Here is a 14,597-nt window from a genome sequence, read left to right on the forward strand (position 1 = left end):
TATTGGATGCAGCCTGTAGCTGTTTTGAATCAAAACCCTGCATCAGTTCCTTTCTCCCCACGGATGCTGCCCGACCTGCTGAGTTTTCTCCATCAAATAGGTTTTTGACTCCTGATTCCAGCGTCTGCAGTCCCTTATCTCTATGAGGTTGTTTCCTATAATAAACATGTCTTCTGTTATTTCCAAATGAGCTCTAAATAATAAAGCCCACCCAACAGTTCAAATCTCATCTACTCCCTTCTCTGAGGCCTCATCTGGATCCATATAATAATAAAGCACAGAGAGAGGCCGTTTGGCCCACCAGGTCTGGGTTCGTTTTCGAATATATAAAATATGTCCCGATCTCCCAAATCTTCCTTAGCGCTCTGCGAAATGCTTCTTTTTCATTTTCTTCTTCTGCTTCTGCTTGGACGGCTGTTATAACGCGCAGTCAGTGTGAACGGCGTGAGAGTTAAATTGTAAAGTGAGCTTTTTTGACTAGATCCCCTAAATTGATTTGATTGAGTCTATCTTTAAAAATATTAATGTCAGAAATACTGCGCAGGTCTGGTGGCAGAAGATTCCACTCTCGTTGATCTTGGGTAGAGGGAGTACTGGCAGCAAATCTTGTTGACCGAAGGGGTTTCCAGTATGTAAGGTCCAGTTTGCTGTCGAGTTGAACTGACCCTGTGACGAATTTGGATGTTTGATGGAGTGATGCTGTGAACTTCTTTGAAAATGGAGATTAACCGTAGTTTAGTACATCGGTTTTCAAGTGGTTCCCGTTGAAGGTTAGAGAGCATGTTGGTGACACTGGATTTCCTGCTGTAATCGTTTAGCACAAAGCCAGCAGCACGCCGTTGGATTTTTTCGATGGACTTCATATTGTTAGCTTGATGGGGATCCCATATGGCCGCGCAATACTCCAGCTTTGGACGGACAAGTGTCTTGTATGCCGTGACCTTGACAGATTTACTACATGAGTGAAGGTTTCTTCGCAGGATATCCAGCATTTTGTTTGCTTTGGCTGTAATCTGATTGATGTGGCAAGCCCAGTTAAGATCCTTGCTAATTTCAACACCAAGATATGGGTGGTGGGTGACTGGTTCAAGAATCTTTTGTGTTATATGTCATGTTAATTGGTTTAACTTTGTGACTGACATGCATAGCATAACATTTAGATGAGTTGAAGGACATTTGACATTGAGACTCCCATTGACATAATGAATCAATATCCTTTTGCAGCAGCTGAGCATCTTGGTCATTTTTTATCTCACAGTAGATTATGCAGTCATCTCCAAAGAGCCTGACCTTGGACTTGACTAGATTTGGCAAGTCGTTGATGTAAATAAGAAAAAGTATGGGTCCCAACACGATCCCCTGGGGCACTCTGGATGTTACTGGAGATTCAGGGGACTCTGCCCCCTCGAGAAGCACACATTGCTGTCTGTTGGTAAGGAACATGTTGAACCAATGTAGAAGACCACATGTTCAAGCTTACGTAGCAATCTCTGGTGGGGGACCGTGTCAAATGCCTTGCTGAAGTCGAGTATGATCGCCTGGCTTCTGTTGTCAAGGACCTTTGCTAAGTCGTTGATCAGCCCTGCAAGTTGCGTGTCATGAGATTCATGTTGCAAGTATCTTCTGTACGATATCTTGCTTTCTGCCGCCTCGCCAAGGAACAGACGCACCGTAACAGAAAAGGCTTTATAAATAAGGGATGCTATTTCCGATCCTCTCGCAATCATACGAAGATGTATTCTTCCCGCCCCTCGCCGAGCAGCATGCAGTGATTAGTTTTCAGCTGCTGTCATTCAAGCTTGCGTCCCGGAAGTTGGAATGTGAGTGGCGTTTGTTTGTCCAGGCTACGCTCGTATTTGCAACGCAGTTGAGGCGTGTAGTTACAGGGTGAGGTCCCATTTAAACTTTGCATGTCTGGTATTAAATGTATGTATTCCTGTATATAATGAAAAGGCAAAGTTGCAGCGAGATGATGCGGCTTTGTGACTGGGAGGAGGCCCCGAGGTGAAATGGAGATCATTTCCTGTATGGAGCGGTGGTCTTCGGCCGAGCCATAAACTCAGGGCGGATAGCAATCGGTTATACAGGTCTTGTGAAGGTTTCCGGATTTAAATTAATTCACTGCCAGCGACAACTCCATGCTTCTGTCGAGCTTTATTTAATTGTTGGTGTTTGATCCTACCCCGCTTTCCCATGTAGCTCCGTAACTAGACCTTTAGTAGAATCATGAAACTCGCTGTGGGGGGCTAATTTTAAACATGTTGCCCAACGTCTTATGCTCATTTATTCAACAAATGCAGTAAAATGCCACAATTATATAGAAAACTCTTGCTCGCGTGATCGTTTTCTGTTTGTTGAGGATGTACGTGAATGGTCTAGTCAGCAGAGGAAACGCGGAAGCGCTTTAGGAACGGAAGCTGAGCAAATCATCTTATTTGGAGTGATGTTCAGAAATATTTTACACAGTGGTAGAAATCTGAATTTTGCTTTTATAATTGCTAATTAATGTTGGAATAACTGATAATTTTAAGGCAGTGAATTTTAATAACCAGAGGTATTATAGGAAAGGTTCAATTCAATACATTGGTGGTAAAGACTCCAAGACAAATAACTTACTGTTGTACTTCATTTCCATAACCATCAAATACAGGAGTAGAATTAGGTGACTCTAGATCTGCTCTACCATTCCATCAGGGCTGATTTATTATCTCTCTCAACCCCATTCTCCTGTGCCTTCTCCCCATTAACTCTGATTCCCTTGCTAGTCAAGAACCTATCAACCACTGCTTTAAATATATCCAATGACTTGGCCTCCACAGCCATCTGTGGCAATGAATTCCACAGGTTCACCACCCTCTGCCTAAATTACCCCTCATCTCTTTACTAAAAGGACATCCTTGTATTGCGTGACTGTGCCCTCTGGTCCTCGACTCCCTTGTAAGATTTGAAGCTTCAGCCTTGAGAGCACACTGGCCCTTCATTTTGAAAGCCTGCCGCATGGATTGGCTTCCTGTGTGTGCTGGCAATGACGGTGCCAGCCAGCCCTGTGAAACCAGCATAAGTAATCTCTCCCCACTATCTACGAGGAGGCTCTGGATCCCAGGCCTTTCCCAACCCCGCTCTGAATGGGAATCTCTCCCATTTCAAACGTAGGATGAAGGTGCTTTTTATTGACACTTATGGAATTTTGATACCAGAAACAGCAAATGATCCAGCACTTCTGCTCAGTGAACAGTATGACCTCCTGTGTCGAATTCCTCCTTAATTACATCACACATGCTACCTGCATTACCTCTCTTCCCCCCACATCCTCCACCAGTCACATAGAATTCTCCTTATCCTCACGGTCCACCCCACTGGCCTGCATGCTCAATCAGTCAGATTTCACAGTTTCCACCAGGGCTTCGAAGGGCCCGTTCCCATCGTTGCTCCCTGGTCTGCTCTTGCGGTGTGAACAACCACTCCCTTTTGTCCAGTGCGTTCCCATCGGAGGTACAAAACCTGTCCTCTCATCCATTTCCTTCCCGCCACCAAGGGGTTAAGTAGTGGTTGACTTGCACTTCTGTCACCTCTACACTGGTGAACCCAAATGTGGCCTGTAGGAACAACCGTCAGCTTCCTGTCTGACTCTTTAATTCACCATCAGTGACTTCCTGCCTATTATAACAGACCAATAACATCTCATCCTCACTGTGTGCATGTTGCTGGATTCAGTATCAAGTCTTACAACTTAAATTAACTTGTTCTCTCTCTGTCGCAAAAATTCAGTCAGTTCTGAATTAAGTGATCAATTTGTGATATTGTCGGACTTTTTCTCGACATCAGTAGCCTTAACTGCTGAGCCTGTTGCATGCCCCTGCCTTTTGCAACACCTAGCAGAAATAAAGAAGCATAATTGCCCTCTAATTGCCTTCATTAACCCATTTAATATGTTCTCACCCTAGAAGAGATAACTCCCTTTCTTTTATGCATCCCTTCTCTGCACTTTAAACTTTTTTTTCCAGTGTCAGCATATTTTGCTCCCTGCTCCCCAGCCATATGTCTTTGGCAAGTGGGAGGTAACCAGAGCACCCGGAGGGCAGACCGTGGCAGGAATCAACCCTGATCAGTGATGGCTGGCACAGTAAAGCAATTGCGCTGATCGCCACACTCCCATGTCGACCCTCTGCTGATTATTTCAGTGGTTCCATTTAACATCAGAGAACGTATACAAGATACAACCTGAAATTCTTACTCTCCGCAGACATTCACGAAACCCCAGTGAATGAACATTAGAACCACAAGCCCCCCCCCCCCCACACACATACACGAGCAGTAGCAAAGCAACAACCCTTCTCCACCTGCCTCAGCAAAAGCATTGCCCCCCCCCCCCACCGGGCATGCAAGCAATACCAGAACCCCTGAAGAGACCATGATCCAGAGTCCACCAAAAACCATTGTTCACCCGGCAGTTTGACATGCCACAGGTTCTCTCTCTCTCTCTCTCTCTCTCTCTCTCACTAGCGATAGGGAGGGAGAGGTATCAGTCCTGACACAGCGAGAGGGGAGACCAGCAGTGCGCTGTTCCAATGTTACAGCCTGCAGTGCCACTTTTAGTTCAAGTTCACCAACTTGAGAATCAGTGGCAAACACTCTCTCACCGTTGAGAGAGAGAGAGTAATCATTCACGTGACCTCTGACAGCCGTACCCGATGTATCAATGTTCCGATCTACCATGAGGCCTCAGTTGGCGACACCGGCGAAGAAACGGGCCCACAAGGCTGCGCCCCGAAGGCGCGTGTCTTCCAGGGCGCACCTGGAGATACTGAAAACAGCCACGCGGCAAGCTCCGAGAGCTGAAGCCCACTGCTGTGAAGAAGCACAGTTTGAGTGCAGCTGTAGATCACGGACTCCGACAGGACCCTGGCCATCTAGGAGAGGAAAGAAGAAGCGTTAGAGAGGAGAATTTAAGCTGTTTTGCAGGTGGACTGGGAGAAGTTGCCCTCTGGCACCTTCCTTAGCTTCACCATATATTTCTGGCATTTTTTGATTTTATATCTAAAATTACAGCACTGCAATTGCTATTCCAAAGAGTAAAGTTCACCTTAAACCTTGTAGGCTGGTGGATTTTTACCATTGTGCTGCTACTTTTTACTGTTTCACGTTATCTAAGATAGACTGTTATTTCAGATCAAGGACAGTCAGTGTCTGACTCTGCTTATTTCAGATAAAGGACAAAGTCAGTGTCTGACTCTGCTCAGTGTTAAAACAATAAAGATAAGAACATTAGACCTTGCAATCTATAAATCTAATAACTTTATTGAAGACACAAAAGACTGTGGATGCTGGAAGCCTAGAGCAATACTTAAAATCTTGAAGAAACTCAGAAGGCCAGGCAGCATCTATGGAGAGAAATGACTGGTTGATGTTTTGTTTCAAGACCCTTTCCTCAGGACTGGAAAGAAAAGGGAGGAAGCCAGTGTAAAATTATGGGGGGAGGAGGGAGGGGGTGGAGATGATAAAGTGAATACAAATCAGGGGGGAAGATAGGCAGTGAGGAGGGGTGCGCTTGTATTGGAAAATGATGTAAGAAGTAGGGAGGTGATCGATGTATATTGACAGAGATCTGGAGAAGATGGAATGTGATGGGAGAGGACAGTGGGCATGAAATAAAGGGAAGGAGGTCCCATGGTGAACCTGAGGGATGAAGGAGTGGTTGATGAAGCGGGCTGGGGAGGGGAATGAGAAGGTGTACGGGGGCTAATAGGAAAGGAAATACGAAAGGAAATACAAAAGGGAGATGAGGGGGGTGGTGTGGGGTGGAGAGATGTTACTGGACGTTGGAGAAATCAACATTCATTTTGTTAGGTTTGGAGATTACCAGAGCAGAAAATGAGGTGTTGTTCCTCTAATTTGTATCTGGCCATAACTTGTCAGTAGAGGAGACCGTGGACAGATATGTCAGTGTGAGAATGGGACGTAGAATTTAAATGGCTGGCCACTGGGAGATCCTGGCTCTTCTGGCAGACAGAGCTGGGCACTGGATAGAGCTGTTCCATGATCTCCATCAGATCTCATTGATGAGGCTGTAGTGGGAGCACTGGATACAGTAGATGACACCAGTAGATTCACAAGTGAGGGACTGCCTCACCTCAAAGGGTTGCTTGGGATCGTGAATGGTGTAGGGGCATGTTTTACAGTTTGCACAGCTGGAGGGATAAATGTCTGGAGAGGGTTCAGAGGGAGGGATGGGTGGATAAGGGAGTCATGGAAAGAGCATTCCCTGTAAAAAGTGGTAAGATGTGCCTGGTGTTTGGATCATGGTGAAGATGGTGGAAATTGTGGAGAATGATATGTTGGATTTCTAGGCTTGTGGGTGTTAAGTGAGGACGAGGGAAGCTCTATCACTTTTATGTATCGGGGTGGTGGTGGAATGATCAGGAAGTAGAAGAGATGTAGTTGAGGTGCATTGATAGCAGTGGGAGAGGGGAACACCACTTCTGAAAAAGGAGGAGGTCTCAGATGTCCTGGAATGGACATCATGTGAATAGATGCAGTGAAAGCAGAGGATCTGAGAGAATGACAGGGTGGGCGAGGTGTTGTCAAAGTAACTGTGGGAGTCAGTGGGGTTGTGGAAGATCTTCCAAGATGGAGGCAGAGATGAAGAAAGGGGAGAGAGGTGTCAGAGATGGACCAAGTGAATTTGAGAGCATGGTGGATGTTGGTAGTGAAGTTCATGAAATTGATGAGCTCTGCAGGAGCGTGGAAAACAGGGCCAGTGCTTCCTCATCTTATTCATGCTTCTTTCCCCTTCCTTTCTTCCCTAATGAGGGGACTCAGCCCAAGATGTCAACTGCTTATTCCTCTCCATAGATGGTGGCTGACCTACTGAGTTCCTCCGGCATTTGTGTTTTAGTCTAGATTTCCAGCACCTTCCGACTCTTGTGTTTACCATCATGTCTGCCCTCAATTGTTAGCCAAGGAAGAGGAGGTGTTGCCAACTGCACTATCAAATGGTACTGGCCTCCCAATAACTTGGTGTTGGGTTTCACCAGGAACTGATTCTCTGAGGCAAGGATACCTCGATCTTCGACAACATTTGAAAATTTGTGGTATCAAGGAACCTAGTTGAAATTGAAGAAATAAGCAATTAAGGGGAAAGCATTCCATTGGCAGAAGTGATATCTTGCATAAAAGATGTTAGCAGGTACTAGAAGTCCATTATGCATGAAATTACTGAGAGGAATCTCCAAATGCTCCCATCGTCCGGTGATGTGGATGTCAAAAGACATGGTAGCATTGTGGTTATTGCAACACTTTACAGTGTCAGCTGCAAGTTCAGGGTTCAGTTCCTGCCACTGACTAAGCTTTTTGCATGTTCTTCCCGTGACCATGTCTGCCTGCTTCAGTTTCCTCCCATATTCCAAAGACATACGGGTTAGTAAGTTGTGTGGCCATGCAATGTTTGTGCTTGTGTTTCTCAGTGATGCAAAACACCACATCTGGCACCAACAATGACTCCACAGTTAAAGTCACTTAGATCACCTTTCTTCCCCATTCTGATCAACAACTGAACCTCTTGGCCACGTCTGCATGCTGTAATGCTTAGAGTTGGCTGCTACGTGATTGGCTGACTGGAAATGTGCATCATTAAGCAGGTAAACCAAATAAAGTGGCCACTGAGTGTTGAAATACATTGGATAGATACTTCATTGATCCCAAAGAAATAAACTATCTATCTAACTGCCCTTTCTTAGCCCCTGTATCGAGGCATGGACTGGTTCACTTTAAGGAACAGAGCATTGCTGAATCACCGGCCACCAAAAGAGCTAAATATATATAGTAATATGTGTTGTTTTGTGTCAATGAGCAACCCAATATGTGATGTGCTGGGAGTGGCCCACAAGTATTGCTATGCTTCTGGCACAAACATTGCTGATCTGGGATTTTCACACACAGCAGTCTCTAGAGTTTACAAAGAATGGTGCAAAAAATAAAAGACACCCAAAGAGCAGCGGTTCTATAGACAAAAGCGTCTTGTTAATGAGAGAAGTCAGAAGAGAATGACCAGACTGGTTCAAGCTGACAGGAAGGCAACAGTAACCCAAATAACCATGTGTTAACAGCAGTGCTGTACAGGTAGTCCTGGAGTTACGAACGTCCGACTTACAGACAACTTGTACTTACGAACCGAGGAAGGAGAACGCCGCCTGCCATTTTAAGTCAGATCGCGATGCCGCCCGCCATTTTAAGTCGGATTGCGCCGCCGCCATTTTAAGTCAGATCGCGATGCCGTCCGCCATTTTAAGTCGTTGCTGTTGACACTGTGTTGAGTGTTTAACTTTGTACTTGGCTTAAATTTTTCTTAGTAAGATTCACCCTGACCCCGGCCCCCCACACCCGCCCCCCCCCCCCCCCCCCCCCCCCCCGTTCCGGTCAGCTGGTGGCACAGTGAGATCAGCGAGTTCGATCAGTGACAGACCACTCCCGTGCCGGGTTGATGTCGATCCAGTGACTCCCATACCATCCATCCCGGGTTGATGTCAAGCTCGCAACTCGACCTCATAAACAAAAAGCACTGCCACCTCCAGTTTAAATACCTACGCGGAATATTGTGGAGGATCAAAAATCCAAACCCAGCACAGCCTCCACTTGTCCTATTTAGCCTGTCTCAGTGTGGTGGTCGTTAGGACCCAGCGGACCTTGGGAGCCGGCGCAGTTTGGGACCTGCCACCTGCAGTGTTTCTGTTCCATTGACGGGAAGCGATCGCAATTGAAAATAAAGTGGAAATAATAAAGCGTTTGGAAAGAGGTGAAACGATCATTGGAAAAGCATTAGGCTACAGTTGGTCAACGATCGGAATAAATTTAAAGGATAACGGTTAAAGTGAGAATAATGGAGCATGTGAAACACCTTGCCCCGATGAAAGCTACAATTATTACTAAGCAACGCAGTGGTTTAATTATTGGAATACATACGTTTCTTAAGTGTTTTATATGCATAGAAAGGTAAAATATATACTATATACTAAGACAAACGTTTGACAAACTGACGCTAAATAATACCGGATGTACTTGTTCCGACTTAAGTACAAATCCGACTTAAAGACGGACTCAGGAACGGAACTCGTACATAACCCGAGGACTGCCTGTACTTCAGTGTATCTGAATGCACAACATGTCAAACCTTGAAGTGGATGGGCTACATCAGCTGAAGACCACACTGAGTTCCAGAGTGTACCTCATAAAGTGCTCACTGAGTGTATGAACCACACAAGTGTCTGGTGGTGATAATTTTAGTAAAATTAATTACATGACCATGTAGCTTTTCCGCTCAATTGGGTTATCTCTGTTGTGTCCCAGTAGCAATGTACTACAGGGTTAGACATGTCATCATGCAGGGGTGTAGATAGGATAACTGCAAGCAGGTTGGGTGGGACTAGAACTAGAAGTCACAGGTGGAGGGTGAAATATTTAAGGGGAACCTGAGGGGGAACTTCTTCACTCAGAGTGGTATGAGTGTAGAATGAGCTGCCAGCGGAAGTAGTGGCCGTGGGTTCAATTTCAGCATTTAGGAGAAATTTGTGTAAGAACGTGGACGGGAGGGGTATAGAGGGTTATGGTCCAAGTGCAAGTCCATGGGACTAGGCAGAATAACAGTTTGTCACGGACTAGAGGGGACAAAGAGGGGTGATGGGAGACAGCAATACTTGAAGGGGGTTCCTTATGTCCAGTCTAGTCCACAATTTAGTTTTTGTTGCATTCATTGCAGAAAGTTCCGCTTTGCAGAGGTATGATGTTGGAAATGGAAGCAACGTTTTCAGTGCTTTTGTGGCTATCTCAGGATATTCAGCCTTGACTTTGATCCAGAATGCCGGCAGAGATGTTATGTCAAACATAGTTTTCAGCCCACCATCATTTGCAAGCTCGAGGAGTTGACCTTCTTCCCGTGCTGACATGGATGATTCACTGGGGACATTCACAAATGGGTCATAGACCCATTCCTTTGCACATCCTGGGTCATTTGTGGTTGGGAAGTAAGGCTTGAATTCTGTCGACAGCAAAGATGGGTGATCACGCGCCAGCTGTGAGAAGGACGGGGCAGCCTCAGTCTCTCCCAAAATCCCAGCTAATGTTGGGAACATGTCAAATATGCCCCTGTCCACTCGCCGTCCCCACAGTTCCAGTTTGGCCTTGAAACCAGACACTTCATCTGCCAACTTGAAGACAGTTGTCATTCTCCCCTGAAGTGACAAATTGAGTTCGTTGAGCAGGTTGAAGATGTCACACAGATAAGCAAGTTTTGCTATCCACTCCTCGTCACTGAAGTTTGCTGCCAGTGGTGACTTTTCCTGAAATAAATCTCTTAACTCAAAAACCCTGGCTAGGGCTCTCCCCCTTGATAGCCACCTGTCTTCAGTGTGTAAGAGAAGGGGTTTATGCTCTGCATCCATTTCCTCGCAAAGCTGCTCAAACAGACGTGAGTTAAGGACTTTTGCTTTGATGTGATTGATAACTTCAACAACGTCACTCAATACGCTGTTAAGATTAGGTGACATTTTTCAGCTAGCCAGCATTTCCCTGTGTATGACACAGTGTGTGTAGAGTGGCATTCGGGAGCAACCTCTTTGACTCCGGTTAGTGAAACCAGACAGCCGTCCAGTCATAGCTGCAGCCCCGTCTGTGCATATTTCAACACAGAATGACCAGTTCAGTTTGCCTGACGTAGTCATTCAAAGACTTGAATAGTTCTGCCCCAGTTGTGTTGGCAGCGGCAGTGCACACAACATATCCTCCTGCACATCGTCTTGAAATATATATCGCACATAAACCAGCACTATTGCCTTGTCGTCAACATCGGTAGACTCATCGACCTGGATAGCATACCATGGTGACTTGTAAACCGTTCCAACAGCTGTGCTTTGATGTCCTCCGCTATGTCTTCGATTCTCCTTGAAACTGGTAGCTGAAAGAGAAACCTGTGCCATCTTGTTAGCTGCAGCTTCTCCCAACAGTTCATGGCACATGTCCTTGGCAGCAGGCAGAATCAATTCTTCAGCAACAGTGAAAGGCTTCTTAGCCTTAGCAATATGGCTAGCCAAGTACGATGCTCTCAGACCAGCAGCATTTGTGGAGGTGGTAGTTCTCAGCACTTGCTTCTGTCTCACTTCCTCACGTTTTTCCCACTCAAAAGACTCAACGGGTTTGTCTTTAAGTTCAGGGCGCTTGAATTCAAGGTGCCGAAGCAGTTTTGAGGGCTTCATTGCCTCATTAGACAGGTTGTCTCCACATCTTACACACGGGGCATGGAGCGTGCAAGTCACCAGTCACATTAAAGCCATATTTTGTGTACGACTCATATTTTCTGTTGAAGGAAGCTTTCATTTTTTTTGCAGTCTCGGCTCAGCTGTCTCTGTGTTATCATCATCGTTAGGCCTTTTATGCCACCTACCACCTCTTCCAAAGAAACTCTCAAGTGATGTTTGTTTTTGACTCATCGACTAGTTGTAGGTTAATGACCGCTTGATGACCTCATGTGCGTTCAAGTTCAACAGTGGACGTGACAGGGAATGAGGAAAGGTGCAGCTGACTCATATCGTTTCATTGTCGCCAAATCATATCGTTTCTTCATGGCCCGGTAGCACATGCTTTGCGGCCTGGTGGTTTGGGGACCACTGTTCTAACCCACTGGGACCTGCCCAAATTCAAGAGAATTTTGGTGAATTATCACAACTGTGTCTCCTTCTATGTCACAACTTCTGCCATTTTGTTCAGTATCCTGGGATCCATCAGGACCAGAGACTAGTCTACCTTCAGGCCCACTAGTTTTCTCATCAATAGCTCTTCAGTGACAGCAATCGTTTCAAGGTCCTCACCTTCCATTGTAGCTATAACATCTCTCTTTGACATTTTAGATGTGTCTTCCACTGTGAAGATCGGCACAAAATAGTTGTTCAAGGCCTTGGCCATTTCCACATTACTCAATATTAGTTCCCCCATCTCATCTTCCAAGAGATATACTGCACACTTACTTTGGCCACCCTTTTAGACTTCATATAGTTATAAAATCTTTTACTATTATTTTGCTTTTAGACTTCATATAGTTATAAAATCTTTTACTATTATTTTGCTTTTAGACTTCATATAGTTATAAAATCTTTTACTATTATTTTGCTTTTAGACTTCATATAGTTATAAAATCTTTTACTATTATTTTGCTTTTAGACTTCATATAGTTATAAAATCTTTTACTATTATTTTGCTTTTAAACCATATAGTAATAAAATCTTTTACTATTATTTTGCTTTTAGACTTCATATAGTTATAAAATCTTTTACTATTATTTTGCTTTTAGACTTCATATAGTTATAAAATCTTTTACTATTATTTTGCTAGTTTACTTTCATAATCTATCTTCCCTTTCCTTATTGCTTGCTTAGTGGTTCTTTGTTAAAGTTTGCCCAATCTTTCAGTTTCCCACTACTCTTGCTGACTCAGTATGCCTGAACTTTTAGTTTCATGTCACCTTATTTCCTTAGTTATCCATGGCTGCCTCACCCTTTCTGTTCTTGCCTTTAACTGGAATATACTTCTGTTAAACACTGTGAAAGCTCTTTTGAAAGTCTCCCATTGTTCCTCACCTGTCCCACCATAAAAATTGTGTTCTTAGTCTACACTGGCAACACCCCCACCCCCCCCATCCTATTGTAGTCTCCCTTATTTAGGCATAGAGATTGAACTTTTGCACCCTCCATTTGTATCAGAAATTCACTCATACTGTGATCACTCTTTCAAGCGGATCTCTAACTACTGTTGTGGTTTCTCGTGCCCCACAAACAACCAGGAGATGCAGAAGATTCTTCAAGAAGTATTAAACTTTAATTTGCAAATCAAAGCTGAGACAGTCAGTGAGCTAGTCACTGATTGCCCACCGATCCTTTTACATAGCATTTTTTATAGTAATCTCCTGGTTTAGTTGCACTAGCATATCCAATCGGTCTACAGTTGCGTATCACCAGTACATCAGCTCCCGACTTGCCACTATTGTTTCTACCCATTAACTTAATCATGTTCTAATCTACTTTTTGGGCCAGGGTGTTACCTCATCCCTGGCCACAGTTATCTCTTAGCTAGCCTCTCATTAACACACCATTATCTTCTTATTTAGCTACATTCTTAAAGTCACTGATGTGTTCAATAGTACAGAGACAATACAGAGATTTCATTCTCCTACTAAATTGGATACATACCTAGCAAATAGCAAACACAAAGCTGACTACATAATTTTGGTTACACAACAAACAATGCAACTTTATACTCCAATACTACAAGATCATTAATTTTGCCTGTCTCCGCACAGGACCAGATCTAAGATGACGTTTTCTCTTATAGGTTCACTGACATGCTGTTCAAGAAAACTATCATGAATGCATTCTATGAAGTCCTCCTCAAGACTGCCTCAATCAACAAAATTTGCCCAATCTATATACATGCAAATTGACAACTGCTTTTCTAGTCTTACATGAATCAGATATTTCTGTAATGTTATTATTCAGTTGCCTGTAGACAACTCCCACCAGTGATTTTATTTTCCTTCACTATTCCTAAACTCTACTGAGATGGAGTCAACATTTTGTTCCTTAACTCTTATATTGTTTCTCAATATCGTCCTGATCTTATCCTTAATTAAGGGCACCACCCCATCTCCCTCACCTGCCTGCCTGTCCTTCAATATTACTTGATACCCTTGGATGCTTAATTTCCAACCCCCACCCGTCCACCTTGTTTCTGTAGTGACCTCTAAATCTTATCCCTTTGTGCCATACATTCACTGACCTTGTTTCAAATACTGTGGTCATTCGGATGAAGTGCCCTTACACTTAATGTCCTTTCAGAATCTCGTACCCCCTGTGTCCTTTACATTTGACATTTCTGTACTCCATTCTTGCTTTTCTGTTTTCTGGCTTTACCTTCTGTCTCTGCATTGCATCCCTCTATTTTGCTGCTTGGATTCCCTACTGAACAGCACTAGCAAATTGTTGGGAAAGAGAAAGAGAGATACCGCTTCTACCTCTTCCAACGATTCTGAGTGAGGCACAGAGAGATCAGTATTTACTGACAATTACCTTTATTGTTCAAACTAACAAATACGTGAATTCATACATTAAATACCTTGTGCGCACAACTGCTAAGTACCCCTGACTCTCCTGGATAGTCAAAGAATAGTAAAGGTATTACTCGGGCGGAGGAATTTACGCTGGCCGGGCGCTCCTTGTTTCTCGTGGTCCCGACTCACTCTCCACGTGTTCATGCAGGGTTTTTCTCACTTGTGTCTGCGATGGTTATTCTTCGAAGTTACCGCCTGTATCCAGAGATACCAGCCACGTGACAGACGCACTGCCACCTGGCTGGTCAGGGGACACACCACATGCCAATCAACATTTGGTCCCTCCCAACTGATCAATGCACACCTAAATTATTGGTCACCTTAATTGGATTATCTCACCCAGCCCCATGCTTTAAAAGGTGAGACTTGCCATTGGCTAGTCCTCTCTTACAGACCACCTCATTGAAGATAAGTGCGTTGATTTATGTCTGGGAAGGTCTATGGTTTGTCC

At 44.4% G+C, this 14,597-nt stretch overlaps 1 protein-coding gene across 1 annotated transcript in view; it reads left to right on the plus strand.

Annotated features, from left to right (window-relative positions):
- The first annotated feature begins 1,740 nt into the window (after positions 1-1,740).
- The window catches only part of cndp2 (carnosine dipeptidase 2), a 71,838-nt gene continuing 58,981 nt past the window's right edge, over positions 1,741-14,597 (plus strand). Inside the window, exon 1 of the mRNA XM_073051885.1 lies at positions 1,741-1,887. The gene's annotated coding sequence lies outside the window, so the exon portion shown is untranslated. The remainder of the gene's footprint in view (positions 1,888-14,597) is intronic.

The sequence above is a fragment of the Hemitrygon akajei genome, chromosome 1 (genome assembly GCF_048418815.1).
Source record: "Hemitrygon akajei chromosome 1, sHemAka1.3, whole genome shotgun sequence".
In the NCBI taxonomy this organism is placed as follows: Eukaryota; Metazoa; Chordata; class Chondrichthyes; order Myliobatiformes; family Dasyatidae; genus Hemitrygon; species Hemitrygon akajei.